Source organism: Lepisosteus platostomus, chromosome 14 (assembly GCF_059453375.1).
Source record: "Lepisosteus platostomus isolate fLepPlt1 chromosome 14, fLepPlt1.hap1, whole genome shotgun sequence".
Taxonomy (NCBI): Eukaryota; Metazoa; Chordata; class Actinopteri; order Semionotiformes; family Lepisosteidae; genus Lepisosteus; species Lepisosteus platostomus.
This window is the reverse complement of record NC_142624.1, coordinates 36266392-36286548: the sequence shown is the minus strand read 5'-3', so window position 1 is coordinate 36286548 and position 20157 is coordinate 36266392. Positions and strand designations below refer to the sequence as shown.

Sequence of the window (20157 nt, the reverse complement as noted above, 5' to 3'; positions counted from 1 at the left end):
CAGAAATGTTCTTCTGTATTTTGAATTCACACTCAGCATGCTTGAGACAATTACAATATTGCAATGAGCAATCTGAGTTTTGCAATGCCTCAGAGCCCTTCTTTCGGTTTGATTCATGGAGGATATACACCATGGGTAAGTACGAATAACTGTTCTGAACATAGTAGTTTAGGTTAGAAACACTGCACTGAAAAGGCACAATACGAAGAGGTTAGAGACATGAGGATAGAATATTTACAAATTCTTTTGATTAAATGTCTTTCACCTTCCAGTTTTTTATGTTAATTTACTTTATTTTCCCACTTGACTACACACTTCTCATGCAGCGTTTGTAATGTGATAATTAATTTTCTTTGACTTTCTTAAGCTCATTAAATAAAACAGATGACACTAACAGCAACAAACATTAAGACACTTGGAGCCTTTTAAAAGAGAAATCCTAAGTGCTTGAATGCATTAAATATCAACAAAAATAACTTCACAATCGTCACAAGTACTGTAAGACTGTATGGCTTTGTTGCTGTTATCGGTTACGTTTCGCTTATATTAATCTACTTCAGCACTTGAAAACCACATATTTCCAAAAACACAATGAGACAGATGGACCACATGGCCTTTTCTCTTTTGGAACCTTTTGTTATGTTATTATGACTGAAGTGTTATATTGAGCTGAGAATGTGGGGAAAAACAGGTCTAGTTTAACTATTACTTATTTGACTCCAATTTGCTGCCTTTGTTTAAAAATTAGCTACTAAAAATGCTTCACATTTCCTATTTAAATGAAGCTTTCTTGTGGAAAGAGATAAAAACAATGGCATCACACGGTGGGACCACAGGAAACCCATTGATAATGTTGTCTGCTAAATTCTAGTAAGTTCATTGGTACTTTTCATGCTTTGATCCATTAACTGGCTGAAGTTTGTACTCTTTCCTTTGTCCTTTATTAAGATTAATAAGACAATGCAATAATCTAGTAATGCAAAAGCTATGCAATCAAAAATAATTATCCTTACACGTCCATTTCTTTTTCTTTAGCAATGGATTTTGCAAATGCATGCATAAACCATATATCTTTATTATGCGGGGAAAAAAACGCAGCATTCCACTCCTGCTGTGTGTACCTTCACATGTTAATTCTTCAGGAAATACAAAATAAATACATAATTAATGTTTTTCAAACATTTTGATCTACTATTTATATTGGGACTATGGCTTTAAAGGTATCATCTTTAAATTAATTTGCCAGCTCCCCCGCAGGAAACACTGGAAACTGCTTTTCTTATTATTTAATAAAGGGTTTGGCAGCTACTGTACAGTATATCATCGAAAATATTTCAAAATGCATCATCTTTGATGAATTCTATGCAGCAATTATTAATGATTCAAGAATCTCTGGCGGAATCAGGGGGAAAGTGATAGAGGGATCAAAAGCAAAATCACTGAAACGTAGTTTTACCTCTTTCAAAGGGAAGTACAATGAAGATTCAATTAATGCTGAATAACCTGCATACACCGTCAGGGGCTTTCAAGAAAATATCTGCGCTGTATCTGATCAAATCGGGATGGTGTCACATTTTCTAAATGTCATTAAAGCATTACATTTAGACTGCGTTGGACAGCAAGTGGTTTTACCTGTTTAAAGCCCTTTCCTTCTTAACCAAGTATAATGGCGGAGCTGAAATGCTGCCAGGCCTCATTTCTTCACATCAGGTATGCTTCAGGGGCTGTGTGGCTGCAATAATGTAATATCCCTGGGCTACAAGTAACAAAATAGAATCCTTCAAATAAATTGCATGAATTGCCACACCTTTGGATGTGGGAGACGTAATATCTTATGAAATGTACTGATTGCGTTCAAGACACCGACGCTTTAACTTGCTGAATGTGATATTACACATTCCTGTCATGTATATTTCATATGCTGACTAGAGCCAGCGTGCTTAACAGCATTGATCAAATTCAATGGCCATCGACTCCATGAATGAAGACTGCCTGTATTCAGGAAGTGAGTCCTTGAGTAATAACTCTTTAATTTCGGAAATAGACTCCTTAGGTTCGATTAACACTGAAAGTCACTGTCACATGAATTCATTTCACTAGCACAAGAGTCATGCAGTAGCTGTAGACAGCGCATTGGTTTTTAAACATGTATTGGGATATGCAATCAAGAAGACAGTGAGTAGTACCTTCAACTCTTTACATGTTTCAGTTAGAGGACTTTTACACTTCCATATTAGATCTTTACTTTCAACCACAATAGGATGAGCGATATTAAATGAATTTCTGATTATTTATTTATTTTTATTGATTTTTTAAAATGTGTATAGCATTCATCATTCGTGTTTTTCTGCAGCCCTCCGTGAAGGTACTAGTTTACAAATCACCTTTATAAAATAACCATGGAAAAAGTTTCATTATATATAAATTGCAAATTAAGAGTTGTGTAAACTGGGAGTGCTATTACAGCATGTGACTCACCAAGTAATCAAAAAACACTGAGAGGGAGCTCAAAGGCAAAATAAGCCCTTCCATTATTCTGAAAGCTTTGCAATTTGCATTCATTAAATTATAATATCAATGCTTATAAAGCATAAATTCTAATGCAAAACAGCTACAGTAATTTGCAGCTGCTGATGATGCTGGCTTGCTTATTTCTAAGGTAGAATTTCTACCAGTTACAAAGAATATGAATGCAAAACCATGACTTTAATGCTAAAACTTTTTTCAATGCATGATTAAGCCAATTTGAATTTTGCAGATGCTGTACTGTCAGTGTTGCCCTGAAGTTAAACCAACGGTCATCGACACACCTGGGTCTAGAGCTGCTGCAGCCACAAAACAAGAGTGACATGTACAGTAGAAGAAAGGGCTTCCAGCGGCATACCACAGGAGGAAACTCTCAAACTCTCAAAAAGCTCGGGAGGGATGACGAATATCATGTCACCATTATCCCAGCTAAATCATTCCCAATGTCATTTCTCCAAATCTCCTGATATATGATACTGTACATATATACTGTGTATATGTACAGTATATACAGAATGCATATATGTATATATTTATACTGCGTTCTGTATACAGTGCCTTCAGAAAGTATTCAGACCCCTCCACTGCAAGGAAGAATGGGAGAAACTGCTTAAATCCACGTGTGCAAAGCTGGTAGAAGCACACCCAAGAAGACTCGCAGCTGTAATCGCTGCTAAAGGTGGTCCTACAAAGGACTGAATAAAGGGGCTGAAGACTTATGTAAATGGGAGATTTCAGTTTTTTATTTTTAATACATTTGCAAGATTTCCTCAAAACGTGTTTTCACTTTGTCATTACGGGATATCGCCTGTCGATTGTTGGAGAGAAAGAATCAATTCAATCCATTTTGAAATAAGTCTAACAACACAACAAAAGTGTGGAAAAAGTGGAGGGGTCTGAATACTCTCTGAAGGCACTGTATATACAGTACTGCGGGATATGCAAATTCATCTCTTTTCTCATTTTGCTTCATGCATCCCCCCTCCGCCCCCTCTCCAGCTTTTCAGCTGCCCCTCGGCTCTCTCCTCCCTCTGGACGGGAGTCCCAGTCTCTTCATCTTATGGCCAGGGGGCTGGCCCTCAGCCAAGTGGGTTAGAATTGATCAAAATCAAATACTGTATACAGTATATCACATATAAAAATAAATGGATTTTTGAACATTTATTGATGTGTATTCATGGTGTATTTTGATACATTGGTAAATAGTTGTTAATTGCATTTATGGCCAGATGGATCCATTTACCTCATGGTTTTCCTTTTTTTAAAAAGCTATGGAATATCAGCGAATAGGGATCTCTCGTCTGTAAAAGATGTCCGTCTGGCCAAAAACATTTGTCCTGATGAAGGCTCCTCTGCAGAATTGTTGACAGGTGTTAATCAATAAATCATGTTGAAGTAAAAAAAGTGAACCCAGTTGATTCTCCTACTTTCACAATGCCCACATACTCAACAAATATCCTCAAATCATCTCATTCTTGGGCATCATTAATTCTTGTTAAACTGCATTTAAGATAGAGGCACTTAAGATAGATTGTAAGCAAGTTTCATTTCTTTTTTTGCAATAAATGAAACACTAACAATTCAATTCAATGCACATTTAGTACAGAAAAAATGGTAAATGTGACAAAAACCTATTTGTAATAAGTAAAATACTCATATGTTTTACTTCAGTGTTATTAAACAGTAATATTTTGTCCAGGATCCCTGAATGATAGATCTTATATTCTGCAGAACGTACTGTATTTACAATTAATTAAGCAGGTCTATAGCATTTTCTAAGTCATTTAACTGAAACTTTAAGAAGGTTTCAGAACTATTCAAAGTAGTTATCATGCACTTAAAAAATTATAGGTTTATGCATTTTCAATTAAAACCCCTAATTTTAAACATGCATGGAATAAGATGAAAAAGATTATGCAATCAAAGCATGAATACAGTTCCAGTGAATTTATTGATAGGTTTAAGTCATAAGATTTAAGCAATGATAAATTCAATTCGACATATTTTAATAATTGTACTTGCGTGACCTTTTAAACTAATTGAATATATTTTCTATTTACTGGATATAACAATAAAATAACAAGAAAATAAAAGCTTTTTCATTAATGAATGTATTAATTTATTTATGTTTATTAATAAAACGTTTTTTGTCCTGCCATGGTAATGGCTCCAGAGAATTTGTTTCAGAATAATAATTTTTCAAAATACACTGAATCTCAAGCAATTCCGTAACATTTTTAATGTGTTAGTCCCCTGTTAATATCAACATACAGTACACAGGTATGTTATATAACGAGTTCCACCATAATACCTTATGTTAAGCTACAATAGATATATTGTCAACAACTGGATATGCGTCATGAATTGGATTCTATAAAGGTTGAAGTTATTATTCACAAATATAACATTTAAACGCGCCCGAGCTCACAGCCTCTGGTCACCACAGCAACTGGCTGCATCTGCATACGGACGCAAATACATCCTGGTGCCGTAAGAACAGGATGGGGGCTACCGTCTGTGCCCTCTGCCCCCACGTGATGGGTGATTACCTCATCAAGGAAAATCTGTTCGGTAATGAAATGTGAACTAAAACTTCCTTTTCTGGAATGAAATATCTAGGGAGAATAATTTTAATATGCAGATAAGTTGGTTATTATATTTCCTATTTTTTAACAGTTGAACCTGAATTGTGAAGCTGCTATCAAACAGATAGAGCTTCTGATGTACAGTCCCGATAATAAATAAGTACAGTCCAAGGAGCCTGAGAAACAGGGTAGAATTAATGGAAATAATTGAAGCTGTAGTCAATATGTAATCGAATAGCGAAATATTACAGTACATTGTTTAAATACCAAAATCAGTTCCAAGATTGCATCCAGTTTCCTCAAAAACAAACGTTGTTTAATGTGCTTACAACTCTTCAAAAACATAGACCACATCAACAATCTATTACTGGAGGGCGTAATGATGATGGTACTCTTGTAGATGCTGCAGATCCAGAAGAACAAAACTAGGGCTTCTGGTCTGGATGTATGGCAACAAAGTTTGGATGCACAAGGTGCAGTGATGGGAATCGATGTGGAAGCTATCGGTGGTGGTGAGTCCAGAGTAAACTTTTGTCTAACCATTGGAGTACAGACTATCAGTACCTTTGACCAGTGGGCATCTGAAAGGGAATGTTGGGTTACTATCTTAACCCCGGTTCCCTGAAAAGGAACACAGTTTGTTTCTCATTTTGGCCACGTAACAGACTAACTCTCACAGGATCTGCTCAGAAAAAGAAGGCCTAGGTGATGTGACATGGTCCAAATGGATGACTTTGATTTACAGTACATGCTCAGGATGTGGCAACACCACGTACAGTAATGACTGTAATCCTCGTCGTGGAACAAGGGTTAAGATAACAAATTGTTTCACATGGCTCACTGATAGAATAGTGATATCGTAAAACTGCTCCAATATATGTTATATGTTCAATGTGGATTCCCTGAAGAGTTATAAAATCAGGAGGCTCTCTGTTAAAAATTAGAATAAGTCCAGGGCAATCAGGCTGCGTGCAAGCAAAAATATTAACAAGGTATGCTTCATTTACAAAGTAAAATAACTGTGCTGCCAAGCGATCAATGCTCTGAGTCTTTTGATTAATAATATATACGGTAATCACTTCTATAATGACAGCAATTCAGGCACATCTCAACCCCCCGGGAAGAGCCTCCAATTAGAAAGTGCCTAAGGATCTGACAGTTGTTAACACTTTTTCATTTTTCTCTTTCTGGGGGTTGTTTAATTTTGCAGACTTGTCCACGGAAATGTGAACAGTCTTGGAGAAGACATTTTAATGGGAATCTAGCTTTTCTGGGAATCAAGATTGTAAACTACTCTTCGAATCTCATTTTTTATCCATTGTTTGCTCAGTAAATCTTCTCTGTTGGGTTTTATTTGTAGGCTGAAAATGTTCCATTAGTTCCAAACAACAAAGACTGCCCTTGGGAGATTTCCAGCATTGCATTAAAATGTATTGCTGCTTTCAGATTACTTTTTTCACTGTGTTTAAAATATATATAGTTATTACATAATTGCACATACGGTACATATACAGTATATCATAAAAAAACAGAAGTTAATTTGTTCAGGGATGCAAAGATGATAGTGAATATAAGGCTTACAGGCTTTCTATATTTCTAAAACACTGACACTATTTCATAATTAATGGCCACATAAGTAAGTTAAATTTTTGTGCAAACTGAATGTTAAAAAGGCTTTTTTACAAAAACAAGAGATTACAGCAAAAGAATGAATGCAATGAATAGTCAGAAAGCGTTAAGAGTTTCTTTCCCACGTCTTGTAATATAGCTGTTAAGATAAAAGACAGCTTGGGCATTAATTTGTACTTAAGCAGGACTTGGGGATGCAGTGAAACTGTACTGTGCATGCTGCATATTCATGTTTCAGTTGACAGCAGCTGTCTTTCCCAAATTCTTTTGTGCTCCTTATAACAACAAGGTAAAGAATGTTCATTGTGTAATCAGAAATTTCTGCACTTCCTTGTGATTGTGTCAGAATATAATCACGTATAAGCCCTCACTGGCTCACCTCATTAAACAACACATTGTGCAAGGCCTGCAGAGAGTTATCTGATCTAGGGAGCTCTAGTGTAATCATTACCAAACTGTTAGTTTTACTAGGGATCCACCAGGGACACGCAGATCTTGATCTCCCTCTCTTCCTACAGACTCTGGCTAGAAAATGAACTATTCGCTTCTCCTGAGTGTTAATGACCTTGTAACGCAGACGCAAATTCAGATCAGGAAACAAAATATCAGCATGTCAGAAAGGCCACCAAAAAATCTCAGAAAATCAGAAAGAGGGCATTCAGCCCATTGTGTTCATTGGGCTCTCTTTCATTAAATTCCCATAGCCAGTATTAGTTAGTATAAGTATATCAGTACTCTATAGTATAAAATACTCTGAAGCCCTCTGCTAGTAAAGGGACAGTTTACAATAAATGATCAAACCTGAATATCACTGAGTGGGAAGAAGACTGAGCACTTGGCATGAATCTACTGTATGTAAACATAGGAAAAGCATACAGACTACAGACAGGCACCCTGAAGTGGAAATGAACATCTCATCACACAGTATTATCATGCCGAGAGTAAGTGATTCTGAGATGTCACCAGGAGTCTAGCCATTCCCATGAGCTCATACCATTTAACATGCATCCTGAGCCCTTGATCTGATATGAGGTCGGCAAGTGAAGCGTTAAGAGATCTCATGCAGTGGCCTGGTTCAGCCGCAGGGTTGCTTTCAGTGCTTTGAAAGGTTAAATCTGGTGTTCAGAAAACAATCTACTGCACCCTTCAATCTGCTGATAAAGAAGAACGTGTTGCAGTATAATATGTTGTTCTCACTGGTGTTGTACTTTGGGACAATACTGTATGTGGACTTCTAAGAATACACAGAAGGAGCCACTGGCCGGAGGTACTGACCTTCTGTACCTGAATGTTAAGAAATTAGGATAAAGCACCATACAACAGCACCAGGAGAACATGGGAATTTTACCAGCACAGCTGAACACTCAGGACAATACCCCAGTGAGGGATGACATGTTGCTGTTTGACTCTGGCCTCACCATTGGTATTATGTGAGCAGAAGCCATGGTAGGCTTTATGGAGCTGATGGCTTCCACATTCATTTCTATCACCTTGTGTTTTCCAATTCTGTTGCCACACAGGGGCTGGATTTTAATCCAGTTTATATCCAGACCGAATTTCTTAGCCTTGTTCTTCAGATTCTGCAGCATCAGAAATCCATAGACACTAGAGTTTGCCTCCCTTCGTCTCTGGATAAAGTTGGGACTTCTTCTGACCATGGCAGATGAGCTACTGCTTGCCACCCTGCGGGGGTAAATGAGACACAGGTCTCTAGAATGGGAGGGACTGATGAGATACAAACTGACATAAACAGAGATACCTGTTAAGAAGACCCTTAAAGTCTCTGGTCTTAAGCACCATCAAAAATCTTGAGACTGAAGCCCTGAAGATTTTTGTTTCAAGCAAAATTACAATCTGTCCGATTCGCTATGTTCTCAAAGCACAGCACCATTCATTGCTTAATACAGTAGCAATGACTTCCTCTCATGGTTTCTATGGAGACTTGGGTTTCAAGGAAGGAGCAGTCTTGAGTGTTTCCAAGACCCTAGTCTCCAGTTGTCAGTTAGGCCTTTTGGCCCTGTAAACTGTGGATCCTGCTTTATCACCTCTGGGAGAAACTCCCAGTCCAGACCGTGAGAAATCAGAGCCTGTTTGAGAAGCCTCCTATCCCAATTGTTTTGTCAAATTGTCAGACAGCTTGCAGTGCCTTGCTTAATAATCACCTTATCTTCTTGATCCAATTCTCTATGTGTGTGTGTGCCTGCCTCTAGAGAATTTTACACCTGCCACAACCTGGTGCCTATGGAGAGTTCAAGAGCCACAAGCTGCTGAATGCCTTCCATGATTGTAAGTAGGTCCACATCAGCCACACATCTGTCTCTATCGTCCTACCACGAGATAGGTGCTTAAACCCATAGTAAATCTATGTTTGTGGTTCAATACAGTCCAGCTTTTCCCTTATCTCTTATTTTGATTCCTAATGTGTGAAGGAAGTTCACTTCATGTCAATGGTCCTTTACTGATTCCTAGCATGGCTAAAGAGAACATTAACCGAGACAGTGCCCTCTTGAGCCTTTACCGTCTGCCTTCAAGTCTATTCACCAATACATGTAGAGCAGGGAACATTCACCTTATCTAGTCTATCTGACCGAAACTAATTGAATTTCGACCATCGCACGATTGAAATACGTACTGATAGATATAATTGTAATCAGTCATGAGTGATTAATTAATCCAAATGACACGGTGACTGGAGTCTCCGCTTCCAGATCACCTAGCACTTTGGAGGTATTCACATGTACAGCCACACACATACGCAAACATTTCACCATCCAAACAAAGGCGATAACTCTGGTTTCAAACGTAAACAAACTTCACCCTGGTCTGGATGTCCTGCGATAGCTTTGCTTGCTCTGTGGGTGCACACACAGAGTGAAGTAAGGTTGTTTGCGTGTGATCAAAATTAAAGATTAACTCAAACCAAACAACTGTTTTTCTTTGTTTTGGAAGTGAAATGAACTAAATTGGTGTTTAACTCACGTGTTTCAAATAAATACGTTGTTTTGATTACTCACCTGCAAAATGGTTTCTCCCGCGACACGAAGGACCCAAACGTTGGCATGGCAACAGTGGCTGGCCTAGTAGTGCCTGTTTCAATGTTGCGCCTGCGTGGAATGACTTATAAGACGATACCACTGAGGGGGTAGTATTGTCTTTAAAATATTTATGTACGCATTTTATTTACACATATATATATGTACATATATTTGTTTTGTTAATAATGTGTTCATTGTGTGTGTGTACTCACTGGAGAAATGTGTATATCAGAATTATGATGATTCTTTTGTAAAATTATTTTTGCTTTATAGTGACATATTCTGGGGGAGGAGTTTATCCTAGAAACGGAGCTTTTCAAAATAGGTGAGGGGAGAAAAGAGAAAGTTGGTCGTAGTGTAGAATAGGAGCTACTTACAACGATCTATATCCCCCCCGGTTAGTTTTTATTTTTCACTTTGTTTTTTGGGGTGTGCACTTCGGGAACACAGTTGCACGTCTTTGCAATCGTGGCTGTTCCGCCGTTGCTGCTGTGTTCCAGCTCTACACTCTCGAAGGAGGAGACTGTGACACACAGGCAGCATGTGGGCGGGCTTCGTCCTGCTCACTGGAAGGGAAGCAAGCGATCTCGCTTCTAAGATATTTGATCAATGTAGAGCCGTACAGAAAGATTGCCATTAATCAGCACATGTGAATTCTATGGCACCTAGATACTCCTGCCCAGACCAGAGACCGTCACATCACACTCGGAGCTCCCCATCGCTTGACAAGGTGGCCTGACATTGATGGACTATAATTAGCTACAGGTACTGTATAATGTCTTGCCAAGTTTAAAAGTGCTGGCTGTAAACAGTGAGTTGACTACAGCCAAAGTCTATTATACCAGTGCTACAAAGGCATCATTCCCTTGATAAGCACAGCATATTGATTCCTTTCTGTTTTTCTTTCTTTTTTGTTTTTTGCGTGATTAACATTCAAAATGTTAAATAACCTCACCACCTGTGCCGGATCAACTCTTTCACTGATGAGACAATTTAGTTTTTTTTTTGCTAGTCATGAGTGATTATTTGATCAAAATCATCCCCAAAATATTTAATTAGCACATATCATCCATATGGTTTATTTTTTAAAGAATATACACTAAATAAAATGCTATGTTTATTTTGATTTAAAAAATAATGCAAATGGCATTTGACTTTGCTGGTGGAGTCTTACACTTTTCATTTATTTTTTTTAAAAGATGAATCTTAATCCTGTACAGTTTAAGAGCTGAAGGGCTGTAATTAAATGGCATGTTTATGTTCTACTTACATTATTAATGAAAAATATGTTATGCTTTCATTTTGAACAGCAATGTAGAAAAAAAATGAAAACTGCAAACAACCAGTTGTCGTTTTTCATGTTATAGAACTGAAGGAATTTCTAACTCCTTTCTGTGTTTTTCTGCAATCATGTCAGACAAGTTTTGCCATTACCATCTCTAGGGACGACTTGTAAGGAGCAGGCTGTGACACAGAATTTTAACAGGATTTCCAATTATCTTCTTAAAATACCCATTATAAAACCACATGTCAGAACAACAAGAACTGAATTATTTATTTAGTTATTTAATTATTAGCTAATTGCCATATTCCTTTTATTTGCTGCAATTGTGTTGAGAATGACTGCAGCCATGTCAATATACTGTAATAATAGCAAGAAATAAAGACAAGTACTTTCAACAAAATTGAAAATGACTTTTCTGGATTGTATTTGAAACACGGTAATGATTGTAATTTGTGAACTAGAGGGGAAAAGTCAGGGAAAGCATCTAATCTTGTATTGTTAGGACAATACTGCAAGTGAATAGCAGGCTGAGAGAAGGACTGCTGCTTTATCTTATAAGTAAATTGATACAGGCTTCTAAACAGAGCAGACACACTAAGTGGTTCCCTCATTTTTAAAAATAAATAAAATGAATATATTAGAGTTTTAACCTCTCCTGAGTCCTGAAATCACAGGATTTCATGTTATTCTTAAGGTCTGGGGAGTGTGGTACAGCATAAGAGTCCTGAGATTGGAGTCTCTAAATGGATAAATCTAGCTGATTGATTTCTCTTGGCAGAAACAGTGCAGCCAGCCTCCACCCCTGTTCTGTCTTTGGTCATACAGCAATAACTCACAGGATGCAGGCTCCAGTGTGATGTTTCAGTACAACTTACTGAGGAATTAAGTGAATAGAAATATGTGCAATTCTCAGATGTAGTGAAGGGAAATCTGAATCATTTTTGTGATACTTGAGATTTCAACTTTCTGTTCGGGTACAGAGGCACTAAACACGTTCACAATCATTTATCGTAAACTTCATACACTTTAATGCTTTAGTGCCTGAAAATATACCTTGTGATCATATTTTTCTTATTATTCTTAGCAGGTGTCCATATCAGTGATGAATTGCAGTGTTGGAAATTTATATCAAGCATAAGGACAAAGAACCATGTGTGTAAAGAGCAAACAAAACCAACATCTGAAATACTTTGTTTCAATGATGAAGTGCAATTAGCAAGTTACATTACCACTCTGAGAATTAAAAAGACATTAGTGCACTATACTAAAAGAGTCATTCAAGGATATAGCTGAGAGATCAAATGGGCTTTTAAATGGTTGAGGTTTGAGCAAGGTGGTCAGGAACCAATACTGTGAGAACTTCTGAGGGTAGTTTATTCCAGCATTCTGGGGAGAGGGTGTGGAGTTAGGAACTGGGGATCAGACAGGGGGCAAAGAAAGTCAGACGGAAGCTCAGGAGCAGAGAGGGAGGGGGAGTAGGGAGAGATGAGAGACTGAAGACAACCATGAGGCGAGAACTAGGGTTTTAAATCAGATACCAGATCCAGCAGAAGAAAGAGAAAAGACTAGTGATCCACAGAGGTATGGAGGAGCTGTCAGAGAGAGTTACAACCATCTAGGCAGAAGAGTATCAGGACCTGGACTAGGATTTATGTAGAATACGTTGAAAGCTGCAGATTTTGGGAATGTTTCTCAAGAAGTGAATGTGATGCATGTTGAGTACCTAGAGGTGCCAGAGTTATCAGCCACAGTCATTTTACACACTGTGCCAATTTTAAGACATAACAAAATTGTATGTCATGGTGCATTAATTGACAATACATCAGTAAAGTACTGAATGATCTATTGACCTACAGTATGTCCAGTGGTGATGTCATAGTTACTGCAGTCTGAACCCATCTATCCTTTTTCAGTGAGTGGTTTGCCAGAAATTGGTTAGATCAGAAAGCTTTATTGGTTTTACAAAACAGTTCCCCCTTTTCTGGATTTCTCAACCCTTAAAAACAGTTTTTGTGTCTGTTTAATAGGCGTAAATGTAAGGTTTTGATCTTCGTTATTTCTTCCAGCAATCAAACACTACAGTACAAATAAATCACACTAAATTCTGGAGTGATTCTAGCAGCTGTCTTAATGTCTTTCAGTAACCAATGCATCGTGTTAGAAATTCAACATTAGTAAGGGAATCTGATCATTCTTATCATTATCTGATCGTTCATTTCCTTCCAGAGTAAAACACTGAGCAGTACCACTGAGCCATATACCCCCAAAGAAAAAAATGAACAGAATACTGTATGTCTTAATTACATTAAAAAGTAAGCACACCTCATATCACCATTCAGGAAAAACATCCCTTTGTGTAACAAATTATTGACAATCTAATGTATAATTAAGTATAGTTAAACAATGCTAATTCTAGCTCAACAACTAACTTCAACATTTCCCTATTCCTGTTTTAGCATCACATCTGATTTGTGTTACAACAGCTGGTATGTATTAAGTATTAAGTGAAAAAACATTACTTCTGTATACTGCAGAAATCCACTTTCATGTTCTAAAACATAAAGCCAAAAAAAATGAAATTTCAGTGTTAAACCTTCATCAGAGCATGCACCTTAAAAAAAAATGGAAGTGAGATTCTGCATTATGCAGTGTGGGGGAAAAATGCACCTTCAAGGTTGAAATCTTGTGCTGTGGTCTGAAATATAAAGGCCCTGACACCATTGACATGGATGCATTTGCCATTAAATATGTACTTACTGTATTGTAAGTAGTGCCTTTTGTGTATGCTGGAGTTTGCACGTAAAACAAAGGAATCATATCCAAAGACAAATTTTTATACTGTGATGTGTACTAACAAGAGCAAGTTCATTTTCACTTTTGTTTCTCTTGAGAGCATAGTCTCACACCTTTGCTAACGAATCTTGCTTAAGGATTTATTAACATGATTTCTATCTTATTGCTAACTAATCTACATTCAAATTATATTCTGAAATGCTACCTGCACATTTTATAACATTTTATTTTTTTGCTGTTCAATGAGCTGTAGGTACTGTATTTACACAAATGTTGTGAGAGTCTGGAACAAATTGCCTAGCCGGTATCGTCACTGTTTTTAGAAGCTGTATGAGATCCATGAACCATTTATTCTAAATTACAAAAACTTAATTACTGTAGGTAGACGGGATGAATAGCATACATAGAATACTTTTATTAACTGTTCTTCTTACATCCTGCCATATTAATGTGTGCTTCTTAATTAGATTTAATCTTCACACTGATGCAATACCACTATTGCAGAAATTCTGACATCTGGCCGTTATTATGTTCTGACTGGCTGCATACATCCATGTGTACATACTGTTTAAGACATTTCACATTGTTCCCCTCTTTTCACTCAATGCATTCCATCGAAATGCAGACAAGCGATGACGAGGCAATCTCTACTGAAAATTTAGCCCCTTTGTTTTAACATGACAATCAATCCTGATTGATCTGTATTTTATGATACTAAATGTATCCTTTTTTGTTTTGTGAATGTGTAGAGAGGAACAAACGACTCATCGATGAACAAATGATGTTGATACAAAAGAACACCTGACAATGAATCCCTGATTGGCCTCCACTCATCCATAACATTAACTATGTCCTTATATTCAATTAGAATTTGTGGGTAAATGCTGTGGATTAGCTTCTACAATACCACATATTGGCTGCTTGTGTATCGGTCACATTGAGGACTGGAAGTTGGATTTTTGAAAACTCTGATCAAATAAAGGTTGCTTAATATGAAGTTTGGTTTTCTCTCACCCGAACAACAAAGTTGTTTCTAACTATACTTACCTCAAAGTAAAAGGTAGCATAAAGCACAAGTGGAGGCTTTGAGTTAATTTTGATGCTTGTGACTGGCTTATATTCTCACTCCTGATTATATCAGGATGTTTTTCACAGCAGAATGATGACTTGGTGATGCTACCTCACCGGTGGTCCTGGGTTCCATTCTGATCATTCAATCAAAATAACATTAAAATTACTTAATCAGTATCCAACATTATTAAATACATTCATGCTTTAATAGAATGATGTTCCTTTTGATGCAGAGTATATACTGTATAAATTCAAGAATGCTGCTGTTTTTATTACTTAATAGGTATGGTGTGTGATACTTTTAACAGGCAATAAAACCCAGATGCAAATATCTCTATATTGTCAGATTGAGTCTTTTAATTAATAAAAAGAGGAGATAGGATGGGGGGAATGGAATGGAATGGGATATCAGTTCTTATTAAATCTACTAATCTTACCTAATCTATATGTGTTCTCTCGCATCTACTGTATGTATGTTGGATTATTGCAGCATTAAAATATTTATCTTTATGATAAACCACATTTAGGTGGTTTGATGAGAAATACACTCTCACATGTCTGCTACAGGACATGTTTAGAAAATAGGTGGACTTCAAGTATCTATAGGTTAATTAAAAGTATAATGTTCTTGAATGAAGTGTGCATACAGTACATAAATGTTCAATAAATTATTAGCATGAGGATGATTCCATAAACAAACACAAACAAGGAAATACCTTACCTTGAATGGCATTAGTGCAGGTTGTCCAAGATAATTGCCGATCAGAGCCTTTGAAGCCAGAAGTTAATGTTCTGTGGACTTCTTCATTAAAATGGAGAAAACCATTAAGATGTTAATAACATTTTTGTTATGTTTTCAAAGCTAATAAAACAACATACCACTATAATTTAACAACAATAACCGATTTTCTCTGGAGCACATCAATACACCCACAAACACACTCATATTTTTGTTTCAGTGATTGCACCTAAAAATGAAATAAATCAAACTTTTGCAAACACAGCAAATGTGGACAAATTGTGGCTTGATAAAAGAAAAGAAAATAGTTTTGGAATTAAAAAGCAAAGCTCGTTTGGACTTTTGAGAATTATTTAAATGGACAAATTTATTGAGTTTGCATTTTTATTTTCTTTCCCAACAGCGTTTTGTACGAAACACATGTTTTTAAGGATGGGGTTGCTGGAAGAAAATTAATTTAGCAAATTCAGTCAGCACAATTTCACTCCCAATGGAGGCAATCAAAAATGAAGTTTTGCTGTATTTATGTCATCTGCGCTCACAGGTATTTTTTAAAGGATTGTTACATTATTTTACTAAATAGTCATATGCAGTCCTATGAACCAATTTTTTAAAATTGGATACAACAAACAAAAAGAAATAGATGCATAAATATCTTTTAATAAAGGCTGAAACTGATCAGATACTGCATGTAGACTGTAGTATTATATGAAGCAATGAGTGTAGTATATTCAGGACCCAGCAATTACAGATGGCCTTAGAACTGCTTTGTGACTTTTCAAAATGTATTCTCTTAATTAAATATTCTTGACGCTCATTTTACAGTCTCATGGAGCATGACAAATAACTTCACATAAACGAACAACTGTTTGAATTATACATGTAAAGTACGAACCTCCGGTCACAAATTCTTGTAATATTTGACCCCTAAAATCTTTTCATGTTCTTAGCCTTTGCAGAAGCACTCCCAATGCTAGCTTCATTTCAGACTTCAAACTCCTGAACTAAAAGCCCTCAGTGGTCAATGACCTCTCTTGTCTGCTGACCCCCTTCATGTTTCTCTGCTGCACCTGAGATTATCTGAACCTGGACTTTTCATTCAACCTAGAGCATACAGTAGTTACATCCTCACTCTGAAACTGAAGACACATGCTGTCTTTTCCTTAAACAAATTACAAATGGGATATTTCTTCCTAATGCTACACGTCTTTAATAATCTCTGTTCCTCTGACAGCATATCATTAAAAAAAACATAAGATTTTGCTTACAGATCTTTATTTATATTTATTTCTTTTGAAAATAAGACGTAACCTAAATTCTTTTATTTGTCCGATAGAAACGTTATCTCCATGTTTTATTTATGACAACATTTAAGGTGATATTTATATTTTACATTTATAAAGGTATGTGAGATGGAGATGATCATGACAAGATGCTATGATGGAAATAGGCTTAATTTTGTGAAGTTCTGAGAGATTTCTATGCATGTGATTTGTTGCTCTGCATTACAAATGGATTCAGATGCAGTTGAGAAGTGATTTGAAACACATTTAGGAATAGAGTCCAGATCCATGTGTAAAATGAAACAAACACCTGAGAGTTACCAAAACGCTCTTGCATTGTCAGTCTGATCGACATAGTCTTGATTAACGCCTTTTTTGAATTTGTAAGGTATTTAAAATGCTGTTTTCTAGAGGTCAGCTACACGCAATGATGAATACATCTCTTGAGGCTTAATGGTATTGCTCCAATTCTTCCGGGGCTCCAGGCCCTTTGTGGTGCTGATATAACTCTGGTGCCGCTCGTCTGCTTTGGAGATGGTAATTTTCTACTTTGTGCAAAGGTCATTCACACTTGTTTGCACTCTTTCAATCTCTTGTCTCGAAACACTCTCTGTAAAGTCATTACCGATAGTACAGTTTATCATCTTCTCACGCTTCAGTAGAAACCTGACCACTGCTTGTGCCCTTGTGCTGAGAAGAGCGGTCCTGTTCTTCTCGGTGCTCGCCACCTTGCCAGATTACTTAGAGGATGCGCCGCTCCTGACATTTCAAACAGGTTCCTGCATTACAGATTTGTCCAGCCAACTCTCTCATGGTCATGGTCAGACTGATCGATGAATCAAAAAGAGGCTAAAAACACTTCATCTGCATCCAGACTCTTTCTAAACACATTCATGCGTTAATAGAATGAGTAGAAATAGAATTCTTTTGATTTTGAGTATATGCGAATCTTAAGAGTATTGAGTGTTTTGATTACTGCACTAATTTATTTATGATTATTATATAATGTGATGGTAATCATTTGAATAAGAACATAAGAAGCATTGCTCTGCACTTTATATATGTGTGTGGGGGTGTATATATATTCACTGCACTTTACCAAAACATATACAGTACACACAGTATACGTAGATTGAAAGAATATTTGACAGCACTGTCTGAATTTCTCAGTTAATTGATACCGTAACTATGCAATGTGTTTAACATACTGCTTTGTATGTTTCGATACAGAGAATGGTATAAAAGCATAAAACAGGGAAATTATTCAATCAATATAAAAATCCGATTCTGACACCAGCTTGCTATGCAAGCAAATAATAAAGATTTAATCATTTCACTTTCTGAAGTTATTGAATACTGAATGTTTCATAGCAAGCACATTCTTTTATTCTCTGGTACAGGTTGATAAAAGAGTAATAATTCGGCCCAAACGTAGAAAATACAAACACATATTTAACAATAATAATAACAATAATAATATAAAAACAGTTACACTATAGACAGACAAGTACAATCAGTAAGATTCAGAACATTGTCTTCTGCAGACCATAGAAAATCCAGAATGTTACCTTCACAATACAAATATACCACAAATAAACAGGCCAAAAAGAGTGAACCTGCATCCTAATAAAATCAATCCAAACCAAGATTAAATCTCCCTGTCTAGAACTTGGATTGCCCACAAGTGAATGGAACCATTTCTGTTTTCTAACATCGATTCACTTAAATAGGAGAGATGCTTTAGCCTGAAGATCTCACAATACAGGAAATCAGAATAAACATGACAGCAAGCTATAATAAGGTCTGAATCGGAAACTCTTTTCATCCTTCGAATTACACGGACAGGACCCAATTCCAAGTCTACTTAGAAAGAGGAGCACTCCCACAAAACAGCGTTTAATGATGGTGATTCCTTCTCTTACCTCCCTTTTTGTATTTTTCTATTAGTTTTTTTTCCTGCAAATATGTCCCTGAATTTATGCTATGGTTAATTCCTATGGAGGTTGGATTAATAGAACCTCAAAAGGCATAGCCCAGTCACTGTTGAATGTCTATTCTTCAGTATAGTTATCTTAATAATTTACAGTAATGTACATTATTAGGAACGCCTTTTGATCTTCTGTGACCACCATGTGTACTTGCCTCCTGATCCAAAGACAGCTGTAAAAAAGTAGCCAAACTGTTACGGCCCAAGCGTCCCAATCAAGACGTAGGCGGAGACTTCGATAATCACCCACCCTACCGCTTCGCCAATGTATTTAAGCACCACTAACCTGTTCTCCCACGCTCAGTATTGCGTTTACCTTCTGAGCACCTTGGCCTTTCATCCCAAGTGTCTTGTCAGTTTTGGACTTTTTCTTGTTTTGGACTTGGCTTCTCGGATTACGGTTTTGCTTGGCTTTAGGACTAGGTCTTGGTTTAGGGACTTCTGGTTTCTGGCTTTGACTATGTCTTTGGATAATGAATCTACTAAGTAACTCTGTAGTTACTGCCCTGCCTCCTGAACCCGCATAGGATCCTACCCTTCCTCGATTCAGCAAGACTCACCGTAACGCCAAACAATATCCGTTATTCCAAAACTTCTGAGTAAGGCAATCTACCTGAGAAAGGCAAACACTGCTAACATTATCTAAAACTCAGCTGCCCCCAGTCACCACAGTACAAAAGTTATTTGTTCTAAATGCAGCACTTTTAGTGAGTTTTTATTGTAAAAAAAAAAGATTCCTAATTGAAATTGAAATTGTTCTTTTTTGTTGTACTGTATATCAATTGATGGTAACATTTGACGTACTGTACAGTACGTTGATGTTAATAAGGAAAGTGTTTTAATTGTTTTTAAATGAAAATCGAAACCCTTTTAAAATAAAAACAACATACTTCAGTTAAAAATAAAACACCCAAAGGCATATTACTCATTAGACTCAATGAAGTGGAAAAAATCTTTCTTTTTTGAGACTAGTTTCATGTTTAAAGAAAATGCTTAACAAGAGTATAATGTCCTGGTTCACTCAAGAAATAACAATTTTCATTATCTGTATCTGATAAGATAACTAGCAAAGTGTATTTGAATTGGTTGTGTACATTATATTACTGTTTAACAAGTGAAAACAGTGTATGTGTTAAGGTAGGGCATCTTTCAACAAATTGGAAGGAATTGTTTAAGAAGTATTTCGTAGATGGAGAAACGTGAAAATAAGTCAAATTTCAGATG

At 36.6% G+C, this 20157-nt stretch overlaps 1 long non-coding RNA gene across 3 annotated transcripts in view; it reads right to left on the bottom strand.

Moving 5' to 3' along the window:
- LOC148649409 (uncharacterized) overlaps nt 1–9797 on the bottom strand; it is a 64222-nt gene extending 54425 nt beyond the window's left edge. For 2 of the 3 annotated variants that reach the window (XR_015926348.1, XR_015926350.1), the window contains exons 1-2: nt 3770–3877; nt 1633–1756 (exon numbers count right to left, since the gene is read on the bottom strand). This is a non-coding gene — a long non-coding RNA (uncharacterized LOC148649409). Of the gene's footprint in view, nt 1–1632; nt 1757–3769; nt 3878–9754 lie in introns of those variants that run through there. The other variant, XR_015926349.1, reaches the window with a different exon arrangement.
- Nucleotides 9798–20157: the final 10360 nt, after the last annotated feature.